The sequence below is a fragment of the Amborella trichopoda genome, chromosome 4, assembly GCF_054954075.1.
Source record: "Amborella trichopoda isolate Santa Cruz 75 chromosome 4, AtrichopodaSantaCruz75HAP2 v2.0, whole genome shotgun sequence".
Lineage (NCBI taxonomy): Eukaryota > Viridiplantae > Streptophyta > Magnoliopsida > Amborellales > Amborellaceae > Amborella > Amborella trichopoda.
Window position 1 is genome coordinate 25,374,922 of NC_142339.1, and position 11,492 is coordinate 25,386,413.

At 38.1% G+C, this 11,492-nt stretch overlaps 1 long non-coding RNA gene across 3 annotated transcripts; it reads right to left on the reverse strand.

Annotated features, from left to right (window-relative positions):
- Positions 1–6,055: 6,055 nt before the first annotated feature.
- LOC148782373 (uncharacterized) lies at positions 6,056–8,087 on the reverse strand. 3 transcript variants are annotated; one of them, XR_016054259.1, is made up of 2 exons: positions 7,378–8,087; positions 6,056–6,448 (listed from the first exon to the last, which is right to left on the reverse strand). It is a non-coding gene; the product is annotated as an uncharacterized LOC148782373 (long non-coding RNA). The 3 variants fall into 3 exon arrangements; XR_016054258.1 differs by lacking the exon at positions 6,056–6,448 and adding an exon at positions 6,597–6,949; XR_016054257.1 differs by lacking the exon at positions 6,056–6,448 and adding an exon at positions 6,597–7,177.
- Positions 8,088–11,492: the final 3,405 nt, after the last annotated feature.

Genomic DNA, 11,492 nt, shown 5'->3' on the forward strand with positions numbered 1-11,492 from the left:
ATCTTATATGGCCCAGTTTGATGACTTCTCCCTGAGTCATATACTTAGAAGGCTAAACCCGTAGGCTAATGCACTCTCAAAGCTCGGTGCTACCATTCAACTATCTTCATCAGGGCCACGCTTGTCTGGGTAACCGAATGGAGATATGTTGACTTGAGAGCCGAAATTGATGCCTATGACGAGAGGGATGTCTTCTCTGAATGCCCGCCTTATCCATTCGTAGTGCTCCTCGCAGCCAAGGATGCTATTAAGGTAGAGCAGAACCTAAGGTAAAGAATCCAAAGGAGAGAAGAAGGAGCCTGAATTCTTTGACTCGATGTGTACAGAGGTTGATCAGATGGAAGATTGGAAAGAACCTATCATGGACTTCATAAAACATGGTAGGCTACCCAATGATTGGGCAGAACGCAATAGTATACGGCAGATGTCCACTAAGTACATTCTTTCGCTGATCATTTGATGGAATTCTCCTCAGATGCGTCGACACAAAAGAAGCAAGCAAAGTGCTCGAAGAAGTGCACTCAGGTCTCTGCGGGCTACATCAGTCCGGTCCCAAGCTCTACGAGCGCATACGCAGACTCGGCAATTACTGACCTTCAATGGTGGCTGACGCCCGGAACTATGCTAAAAGGTGTCAGATCTGCCAAATTCACTCAAGCCTCATTCATCAGCCCCAGGAGCCTCTCTATCCTACGGTAACATCATGGCCCTTTTTCCAGTGGGGTATGGACATTGTAGGACCCATTGACCCCCCTTCCGCCTTCGGTCATGCCTTCATTCTGGCGGCGACAGACTACTTCTCCAAGTGGGCTAAGACAATCCCTCTCAAACAGGTTCCAGGGACAACTGTGGCTAAATTCATGCGGCACCACATCATGTACCGGTTCGGGGTTCCAGATCGAATAATCTCTGACAATGGCCCTCAGTTCAGAAGCCACCACATCGATTACCTCGTCATCCAGTTCGATTTTGAGTGGAAGTACTCAACTATGTACTACCCTCGAGCCAACGGCTTGGCTGAGGCATTCAACAAAACCCTGTGCGGGAACAATCAAATTAGAGCCTACCTTCAAATAGTGTCGAGCAATGTGGTTTCAGTACTGAAAATCTTTATGATAGCCTTAAAATATATTTTCATCTTTGTTTATAAAGTTTAAAGCTTAAAAATAGTGTAGATCGATAGATCTATAAAACTTGAAAATTCTTGAACATTGACGGTAAAAAATTGCGTTACAGAATACACTATTTTCAAAACTTGAAATCCATTTTTTTTTTCATGTCTAGCTCAAATTTAATTGTTTAGAGCCTCAGCTCTATATAAACTTTTTCCTTTTAAGAATACTCTACTCTAAAACTTTAAACAACGAGTTGCCCTTAAAATAATCAAATTGCCTAAATCTGTTCCATTTCATCATATTAAAAAAGGGCATGGAATGTAATTTGGATAGAAGATGTCTCTCCTCTTTTCTTTAAAAAAGGGCATGGAATGTAATTTGGATAGAAGATGTGTCTCTCCTCTTTTCTTGCTCACTCTGCCCCAAAGTCTCTCTTTCTCTCACTAAACCCCCAAATATCTCTCACGATGAATATCTAAGGGGCTGTTTGGGTACTTGAAAATATATTGGAAATAGATTACTAGGAAAGATGACATTTACACTGTTTGGGTACATTTATTGGTAAGGAAATGAAAATAGATTACACAATATTTCCCAGAATATCGTGAAATCTATTACACGCACGTTGATCTAGGAAATCTTTTACACTCGTGACGCTAATCTCATGTCTAAAAAACCATTTTTCCTTTCTCCTGCGTACATCATCTTTTCCTTCTCAAGCTCCCATTTTCCCTCTCCAGGGAAACAAAAAAGTGATAAATTATATTTTATTTAAATTATAATAATTGCTCTTTTGGAAGAAAAATGATTTTTTGGGATTAGGGTTTAGATATAGATAAAAAAATGATAAAATTACTTATACATTGGCCTCTTCCAATATCTCAATCTAATTTTTGAAATACTTTACCATTTCACAATAATTTTGTTTTTAAAATACATCACCAATTACTTTTTAAACTACAAATTAACAATATTTAAGTGTTGTGACTAAAATAGTTCACTCAATGTTTATGACCAATACTAATTCACACTATTAAGTTATTATTCTTTGAGGCATGACAAGCATGGTATGGTCATGCTATCTATACATATGTATTTCAATATTAAATGGGAATGTCAACAAAGTGACCATTTATCTTTTGTGAATGAAGGTAACAATCATTATCAAATATTAGAGCTCAAATTGGATGGCTTGAGGTGAGTCATGGTGACTTTTTTTTTTCTTTTTTGAAATTTTGTATTTATTCAATGATACTAGTATAACCACCCATTTTGAAATTTAAATGACAAGAATAATTATGCGTACAAAAGATAAATGGTCGCTTTGTAGACAATTCCATATTAAATCGCTATATCTAGTAAGAGCAATGTAAGACAAAATTTAAGGTGCAATGTAGACAATTCCATATTAAACCATGTCACGTAAGAGCAATGTATTTCCCAGGTTGCATCTAAATGCTACCCAAATGGTAACAATCCATTTGCATATAATGTATTACGCAGTAATGTATACATACATTAAGCCTGTAATATATTTCACAGACAATATATTTTCAGGTATCCAAACAACTCTTAAATCTTCTCAACTAAATGTCTATCTCTTTGGCTCAAGAACTACAACTCTCTCTCTCTCTCTCTCTCTCTCTCTCTCTCACTCTCTCACTCAGTGAAACCCCAAAATCTCTCTCTTCCCCTAAACCCCCCAAAATCTCTCCCACGATGAAGCCCTTAAAACCTTCTTAACTAAAACTCCTTGTTAGGCCCTACAATCTCTCTCGGTCTCTCTCTATCTCAAAATTGGTTTTTTTGGAGTAAATTCACCATCAAGATAAGATCAATTCTGCGTTGTTTTTGTAGCAGAGAAAATAAGAATTATGTATTTTAATTAAATTTGTGGATGGAAATATCATGCTTAAGGTGTTCTTATTCATAATTCATTGGTCGATGTTCTTGGGATCTATTAATCATTTTAAAAGAGTTTTATTTTTATATTTTATAATGATAAAAAATCAAGCAAACTTGTTGCTATTTTTTCAACAATTATTATTTATGCTGAGAAGGTGAGGCACGACCTTGGTTGAGAGAGAATGAGAGGCTCACACTTATTCAAATTGTTTAGATAGAGAGAGTAGGGCATGATCTTGGTTTGAGAGAGAAGGAAAGGTTCACGTTGATCGAAACTTGTTTAGAGAGAGAGAGAGTAGGGCACAATCTTTGTTTTGAATTTTGAACGTGGGCTTGACTTATATTTTAAATTTGACATTTTGACTTTGAAATTTCAACATCATCTTCCATTACTACTAATGCCCTCCAAAAATATAATTTGAATAAGGAAATCAATGTAATTTTAAACAATATAGGGGTAAAATGTTATCAAGAATGTTGAAGTAGAGTATTTTAAAATCACCAATATAGAATAACCTTTTATATATATATATATATATATATATATATATATATATATATATATATATATATATTATATTATATATATATATTATATATTATATATATATATATATAAGTCTTCTCAACGCCTATAGGTGAAAATGAACAGTGATTTCGTCTATGCTCATCACCGTCCAAAGTTTATCGCACAGTCACAATTATCCGATAGTGTTTCAATTTTTATTTAATTTTTATAACTCAGAATAATCTGAAATTTAGAGCATATGTACATCTTAGTGAATTTTTAATGGTATTTTAGTCAATTTATATTTTGTGAATTATTATTTTTTATATTTTTATTAGATTCTCCTATTTTTATAAACACACACTCCAAATTTCAAGCCATTCTGATTCATAAAAAAAGATGAAAAATGAAATACTACCAAACAACTGTGATCGTGCGATGAATTTTGAACGGTGATGAGCATAGACGTCGCGTATTTTTTTCCTATATATATATATATATATATATATATATATATATATATATATAGGGAAAAGATAGGATTAGCCAACTAGCTCATATGAACATATGAACATAGGTGTGTGTTCATAAAAAATAGGTGAATCTTCAAAAAATGTCGAAAAACTATTTTATATGAAATAAATTGACCACAATACTCGAAAATGTTTCGAGGGGTATTTTGATCATTTAATTTTCTCGAATAATTTGTTTATATTTTTATTAGGTGCACCTTGATGAGAAGAACACACACTAAAAATTTCAAGTGATTTGGATATATAGAAATTTTTTTTTTTCATGTACTACCGGACAACCGTGATCGTCAGATGGGCTCAGATTCAATCGGGGTTGTTGGGCTAATCCCATCTTTTCCCATATATATATATATATATATATATATATATATATATATATATATATATATATATATATATATATATATATATATATATATATATATATATATATATATGTGTGTGTGTGTGTATGTGTGTGTGTATGTATGTGTGTGTGGAAGAATGGTCTGAAATTTAGAGCGTGTGTTTATAAAAAATAGGTGAATCTATGAAAAATATCAAAAAAATATTTTACATGAAAAGAATTGACCAAAATACCCCTGAAACATTTTGAGGGTATTCTGGTAAATTTATTTTCTTGAATTTTTTTTATATTTTTATTAGGTGTGCCTCACTAAGATATACACACGCTTTAAATTTCACGTCCGGTCATAGTGTTCTGATAATGGTTCAATTTTTATTTTTTTTTACAACTCAGAATGATCTGAAATTTGGAGCTGCGTATATCTTAGTGAGGCGTACCTAATAAAAATATAAAAAAATAATTCATGAAAAGAATTGACCAAAATACCCCCAAAACATTTCAAGGGTATTTTGGTCAATATTTTTCATGCAAAATATTTTTTTTGATATTTTTTTGTAGATTATCCTATTTTCGATGAACACGCACTCCAAATTTCAGATCATTCTGAATCGTAGAAAAAAAATGAAAAAAATAAAACACTACTTGACAATCGTGACCGTGTGATGAACTTTGGATAGTGATGAGAGTAGGCGAAATCACTGTTCATTTTCCCCTATAGGCGTTTTGTAGTAACTTTATATATATATATATATATATCGCACAGCAAAGCAAAAAGGTTCAAACCAATAAAATTTTCACTCCATACCCCTCTCCTCCAGTGCTCTCTGCTGACCTGCCCTGTCTCAAATTTCACGAGCTCGCCTTGTTCTCCCCAAGCCACGCTCTCCATCTCTCTCTCTAAACTCCAACGTCTAAGCACCTTCCTACTTTCTCTCTCATCTGCCTTGCGTTCTTCATTGACCCCTCTTGATCTCTCTCTCTCTACCGATAAAAAAAAGAAAAGTCTCTTTCTCTCTCTATCGATAAGAAAAGAAAATTCTCTTTCTCTCTCTATTGATAACCAAAGAACTTCATTCACAAAAGATTACCATTAATTAAGCAACGACCAATTACAATCATTTGCAGAGTGAGAGGTAAAATTTATGTGGCAGCCAGGAAGCTTGAGGGGGCTTTGGTGGCGTCTGTAGCAGCCAGGAAGCTTGATAGGGCTTTTGGAGCGTCTATGGCAGCAGGAGAGAAGGCGGCGAGCGAGTGAGATGGTAGGTTCGCAAAGAGGGGAGTTTCGTAGAGAGAGTTTTTTTTTCTTATCGGTAGAGAAAGAGATCAAGAGGGGTCAAGCTGCTTAGACGTTGGAGTTTAGAGAGAGAGAGATGGAGAGTGTGGCTTGGGCAGGTTAGCAGAGAGCGTTGGAGGAGAGGGGTATGGGGTGAAATTTTCATTGATTTGAAGCTTTTTGCTTTGCGGTGCGATTTGGTTTCGAGCCAATCACAACTGTGAGTTTCGCCAAAATTAAACAGATGGTCGATGGTAGTATGGCGAGATCACTTTTCCCTATGGCCTATAGGCATTGGGAAGACTTTTCCTATATATATATGTTGGTGTGGTTTGTATAAAACCTAGTTTCTAAATAATCAAATTAGAGTGTACCTTCGTCGAAAAATGTGGTTTCAACATTGTAAAAAAGATGAAAATATATGTACAATCAGCAATTGCTCTCCCTTAGAGCACCCTTTCTCACCTTCTCTCTCTCTACAACCAACACTCTCTACAACCAGCAGATCTCACCCTCGCTCTCTCTCCCATCTCATTCAGGGTCTCTCTCTACAACCATTGGCTGCTCCCTCATCTCTATTTCTAACCCCTGGACGATGATGTATTTTCCCCATATCTCGAATTTGTAAACTTGATGGGGGAAGGGGACGGGTTGCGAGCAAGGGATCTTGCTCCATGAGCTCAATAGTACCCCCCATGTTCTCATGCTTTGACCATGTGGGAGATGACTCGCTTCCCGAAATGGAGGCGTCCATTTACAAAAATGACCCTACACAAAATACATTTTATATTTCAACTAATGACTTTAACACTTACAAGCATTTTTTAACAAATGATTCAAGAAAATCGCATAGTATTTAGGCACATAGTAGCCCTACTAGCATCAAACAGGTATTCAAGTATTTTTTTTCGTCAAATTTTAATCAAAGTTCACCATATTTACGAATTCAAGAAATAAATAATAGGACTTAAAAGATCCCAAATATGTTATGCGTATAGAGAATGAAGCACAAAATTTGCAACCCCTTAAATAAGTAAAGAACACGAAACGATTTGAAAAAGTAATCAAGCACTTAAATACTTGCTAAATTATGGACATGAGTTCTAGTTTTGGATTGCGGCTTTGGAGCGTCTACTGCTCCTCTTGTCGGCCTTGGCCTTCTCTAATTGTGCGATTCGCTTTTGGAGAGGGTCGATGGGGTACTGCTCCTAGAGTTTGTGTTCCTCGATGCACTTGATCATGGCCTTTGGGGCACCCAATTCTCTCCCGCTAGCGTCATTATGCAATAATAAGGAAATAGGTGCACATGTAAGGGGAGAGAGATGGGAATGAAGACAGGTGAAAATGCTTGCGACTGCCCTTATAGTGCATGCATGCAACCTCAGATTCAAACAAGCATACAGAACTATCAAATATACCAATTCCCAAACTGTGAATCTCCTAAACGATCAAATCCGTTCTTTCCCCAATTCTCTCACTGGCTTTATTGTGCGGAAACTACAGAGACAGGTGTACAAGTGACGAGAGAGAAACAGGACTACAAGTTATAATTAATAATAAACCAGCAACATGTATCAGGGAAGAACACCACCTTATCAAACAAAAAATACCAAATCACCTCAAGGGGATTCCACCCACACCCAAAATAAAAAAAAATCACAGTTGTTGTGGAGGCAAAACACATGGAAAAGCCTTACCTTTAATCTGGTTGTAGAGAGAGAAAGGGGGCACACCCTGCTGGTTGTATGCGTGGTTGCTCCCCCTGCAGGTTGTAGAGAGAGAGAGAAGGCACGCCTTCCTGGTTGTAGAGAGAGTGAGGGTGAGCTGAGGGAGCGGCCAATGGTTGTAGAGAGAGAGTGGGTGAGATGGGAGAGAGAGCGAGGGTGAGATCTGCTGGTTGTAGAGAGAGAGAGAAGGTGAGCTGAGAGAAAGGGTGATCTCAGGGGGAGCAATTGCTAGTTGTAGAGGGAGAGAGGGAGATGGTTGTAGAGAGAGAGGTCGACCTGAGAGAGAGGGTGAGATGGAAGAGAATGAGAGAGATGGATAGAGAGTGCCTCCCTCTACACAAGGCGTAGGTCCCCTGACATGCCGCTGACAAGCTATTAATTGGGGTTTTTAAAATTTGAAAAGCAGGGAGCAGCCATGCAACCGTTGAAATAAGAAGAGATGATCCACGCCCTTGGGCGCACCGGTGGTGTATACACGAACGGGCCCACGAAATCATTTTTCATATATGTATATATAGATATTGGATAAAATTTCGCTGAAGCTAATTCATTAAGATAATGAAAAGGTTACAAGATAACCAAGAAAAAGATAAAGAAGGAAGAAAAGAAAAGAGAAGGCAAAGGCTGAAGCAGCAAAGAACTAAGCTGCAGCCGCTTTAGCAAGGATGCCTTTTCGAAGTCAAGTTTTAGGAGAATACCCTTAGTTGACAAATAGGACGTGGAATGAATAGTCTCTTATACAAAAAAAATACCATCCATAATAAATATGTTTTTAATAAAAGCAGTTTAAGGACATCCTGAATGGACAGAATAACAGACTTCTTCGGGATCAAAGAAATAAAAGTAGAATTCATAGCTCTGCAAACAATACATACCATCATGGTAAAATTGATTAATCCATATTAGAATGTCATCTTTGATCACCTCCTAGAAATCTAGGAAAAAAGTGATAAGGAAACCATCAGGACAATACGCCTTTTCCCTAGAAAGGTCAAACATAGCTTTTTTGGCCTCTTCCTTTGAAAATGGAACTTCTAAACTTATGGCAGTTTCATGAGATAACTTTTTAAAAGGTTCATGCGACAAGTTGCAAGACAATCTGGGTTCGAATTTAAAAGCCTCCTGGAAGTGCGCAACAATACCAGTGTTCTAGCAGTCCTCATCATCTTTGATTGATACCCGAGATCTCCATTGCACTTAGGCTATTAGTTCGGTATCTAGAATTCACAATGAAATAAAAATACTCAGTGTTAATATCTCCCTCTTTAACCCATTTAGAATGAGATCTTTGGAACCAGAAAATCTCTTCCATTCTAAGAAAGTCGTCCAATTCAGTTTCTTGTTATCTTTCAGTAGTTTTAAATATGCAGGTTGGCCCCCATTTTGCTGCTCAAGTGCATTAATATAATCAATATCAGAGACCAAGTTACTACTGTCACAACCAATATTCCCAAATTTAGCTGTACCCCAAGCAATAAGCTTCTTCTTGATAAATTTTAGTTTTTGGTAATCATAAAACTCGACCATCCTATCACAAGGCATTCGGTCCAAGAATCCAAAACAATTTTCGGTAGAGTCTTGTTTTCGAGCCACATAAGCTCGAAGCAGAATGGTGGCTTACTGAGAGATTCTCCATCAGAGATAATAAGTAAAAGAATATGGTCTGAAGCTAGTTGAGGAGCTGCCTTCACTAAAGCTTTAAGGAAGATAGACTCTCAATTAGGAGATACCAGGAAGAGATCAAGCTTGGACAACTTGGGGTTCGAAACTGAGTTGTTCGACCAAATAATGTTCACTCTTGCAATAAAGTAGTCGAGCAACTCATTACTTGTGATAAAATCATCAAATAAAGTTAGTTGTGGTGTGATGGGATGATTCAAAGAGACCTCATTCGGTCGTCTTACTAGATAATAATCCCCAGCACCACACCAATGCGTTCCACATGAAGAAATAATGTGAGAAATGGCTCCGAGAAATGCCTCTTTCTCTCCCACCACATTGGGACCATACACATTCGATAAACATCACAAAAAAGAACCAAGTCCAGTGAGTTTAACAGTCAAGCAACAGAAAGAAACATCAAAAGAGCACTTGATAATACGTTGGGGTCCCAAATAGTTAAAAGGCCTCCAGAGAGGCCACAAGAATGTACATAAATAAAGTCTAGAGGGTCAGAGCCCCAAAAAGCATCTATTATTTGTCTTTGTTTCAGGCCCCAAACTCGGTCATTCTCAAGATCGAACAATTGATGCAAAACTTCATGTAGAGTGGTACCCAGCAGAAAAAGAAGTTACATCTTATTAATTGGAATTCTGTCTGCCTCCCACGCAAAGAAGACGTCTTGGGAATTCACAGAATGAAAGCTATGAGCGAAGCCCTGTTGACTAAGTGGTGGTGACGCCTTGCTACCCAATAGGATCAACTTTGGACCTAGGTCATCTTCGGGAAGTATGGTGGTGATTCAGATGGCTTCACCGCCAGACGTTGTTCCAGACCTTCACATCTCTCACCAATATGGCGGGGCATCAGTCAGGTCCAAAACATATTTCTCTCTTACACTAAGATGCAGGTGGAAGATGGAAGACTAACCAGATTTTGGTTCGATAAATGGCTAGGTGCCTATTCCCTTAAAACTTCTTTATCCATATTTATACTCTAGATCTGTTAAAAAATGGGACGTGGTGACCAATATTGTCTCTCTAGACAAAGATAAGCCCATTTGGAATGTAATGCTGAATATGTGAAGGGTTAACCAAAGCGTCATGCATCTCAAAGGGCTCAAAAAGGGCCCTTTTGACGTCTCATCAACCACGTATGTGAAGCATGGAAAGCATCCCTCGGCTTGCAAGTTTCCAGTAGGTATGCGCTGAGACGAATGCAACGGCTCGTTGCTCCTGCATGAAGAATTTGAATTTGAAATACGGGAGACAAGACTACCTCCTGGAGCCCCCAAAGCAGGGGATGAGCCAACGACCTTCTTCCTCCACTCCTTACAGAAAGTATTCTTTGGTTCAAAGCATTGCTTAGGAGAAGGGATCCTCCTTTTTTTGGAAATTAAAGTCCATGGTTGTTCGCTGTAGATAGAAACAGAATTCTAGCCAGCATTACGGGAATCCAACAAGCTCTTTGAACTACCAGAAGAATCATCTGATGAAGCCTGATAATTAGAGGGTAAGGAGTTCACCTGAGGAGCAGAGTTTTCCACGACAATTGTGATCCTAAAGAACTCCCTAGCCACTTTGAGAAGAAGTTTTTTCAGCAAAGAAACAGCTGGTGAAGGTGCAACATGTAGACGCATAGTCATTAAAGAATGACCCATAACAGAAAACCAATCCATGTCCAACAAAGCGGCTACATTATGCAACAATAGCATGAAACACTTCTTTCATCCACGCATGCACAGGAATGCCCAATACCTTATTCCAGACCACCGACTTTCTCACCAGGGAGCAGTTATACTTAAGGACCACCGCTTGACCGTCATAAGCACTCCTTTTTACTTCCAAAAACGTAGGGTAAGAACACGAGCAACATCAGCTTCTTGGTCAAATAGGGCCAAGACCATGTTAATCGGAATGGTTCTCCAAGACAACGAGCACCCCCATGTCCGAGAAGCCCAGTCCTGAATCATGTTGAGATCTTCCACTGGAGGGAAAAATCAAAGCTTTATTGAGGTGTTCCGTCTACCTAGCAGTAACCGCGTCGACCTCTACAACCTTAGCTCTAATAAAAGGTAAAACGTTCCCAAAAGGAATTGTCTTAGAAAGGACAACAGAAGGGGCCCCTGGACCAAAACGAGATTGTTTCTAGTACGAGAACAAGCTCAATCCTAGCTTAAGAATAATGTCAGGATTCATAGGGTCTTTGAAAGGATCAGGAGGTCGGTTAGCCGACGAAAAACTAGATAAGGAGCATCTACAACCGTTAAGCCCACTCACCTTATAATTTCTTCCACCTGAAGACCAAGATCCCTAGTTAGAGCGAGGGTGAAAATATGAAGAGCTTGAGCTCTGCCTCCCCATGATGAAGAGAAGAAGCAGAAAACCAAGAGGAAAGAGAGAGAGCTAAGAAGGAAGAAGAAGTAG